General features: G+C 48.4%; 1 long non-coding RNA gene across 3 annotated transcripts in view; it reads right to left on the bottom strand.

Moving 5' to 3' along the window:
• Positions 1-1,312, bottom strand: part of LOC112486890 (uncharacterized) — an 87,321-nt gene that overhangs the window by 15,001 nt on the left and 71,008 nt on the right. The window lies entirely within an intron of this gene.

The raw sequence follows: 1,312 nt of genomic DNA, 5'->3' as shown, positions 1-1,312 counted from the left end.
CGGAGCACCACGCCGCGGCGGTATCGATTTTAATTATCCCATTTCTGAGCCTGCGGCTCTCAGAACAACAGATAAGCTGAAGACCCCCGACTAATTAGAGGGAGGGCCAGGACGGAGCGCCGCGTTCATTTGGAGCTTGATTAAAAGACTGTTTTTTGATTTTTGTTAAATAACTGTGTGATTCAAACACAACAGAGACAGGACGGTGTCGACCAGCCATCAACACAGGAGCTGCAGAAAACGCCGGAAAACACATCTGTATATTTCATATTTTTATTAATGCCTCCCTGCCCCCGCCACACTCTGGGGCAGGGAATTATCCGGCGTTAATGGAGTTGCTTCAGGTGACCATGCAATTACAGAATATTATTCAGGAAGGTCACTCTAAGTTCCACAGTCATGATTATTATTGGTATTTTTTAGGTATATCAAACGCTAACGCAGTGCAAAGCAATTTATAATAATGTCCCGCAAGTTAATTAATTTTCTCTGAGCCGTTAGTGTCGCACCAATGAATCATTTTTACAGTTAATGGAAACGCCAATGAGTTTTTACCACATTTGGTAAAAATGCTGAACTCTTTCTCCTTCCTTGCTGCGAGGTCACACCACAACGGCTACGTGCTAATGTGGCTAACTAGCATGCTGCTGCTGCTGCAGCCTCAGTGGTCAACTCATCGTCCACCAGAGCTAAATAGAACCTCAGTTCCCGTAGAACATCAGTTCCCGTAGAACATCAGTTCCCGTAGAACATCGGTTCCTGTAGAACATCGGTTCCTGTAGAACATCAATTCCCGTAGAACCTCACTTCCCGTAGAACAGGCGTTCACGCCGGAAATCAGCTCCACCCCAACACGTAGAACATCAGTTCCCGTAGAACATCAGTTCCCGTAGAACATCAGTTCCCGTAGAACATCAGTTCCCGTAGAACATCAGTTCCCGTAGAACATCAGTTCCTGTAGAACCCTCTCCATAATCCCATCTCCACTGCAGATGTAAGAATGGATTGGACACAGAGTTCTGCTGCAGCTCCGTCAGATTCTGCTGGCTAAGACCGGACGTGGTCTCCAGAGAGCCTGGAACAAACGGGCGGAATCAGAAGGACCGGGAGAGAAGAGCGCGTGTGTGAACGAAGGAGAAAATAGGAAGTAGCAGAGTGGAAAGGTGAGAGCAGGAAGGCTGAACGCTTCATCAGCGTCCACGCCACAAAACAGTGCTGACCTGGAAAACTACTGTGGTGGAAATCAGAGACCCCCCCCAGACCCACACCCCGCCCCCCCGCGACCACACGGGTTTGTTGTTGGTTGGGTGTG

The sequence above is a fragment of the Cynoglossus semilaevis genome, chromosome 3, assembly GCF_000523025.1.
Source record: "Cynoglossus semilaevis isolate Cse_v1.0 chromosome 3, Cse_v1.0, whole genome shotgun sequence".
Taxonomy (NCBI): Eukaryota; Metazoa; Chordata; class Actinopteri; order Pleuronectiformes; family Cynoglossidae; genus Cynoglossus; species Cynoglossus semilaevis.
The sequence above is the reverse complement of the archived record's forward strand: the minus strand, read 5'-3'. Positions and strand labels throughout refer to the sequence as shown.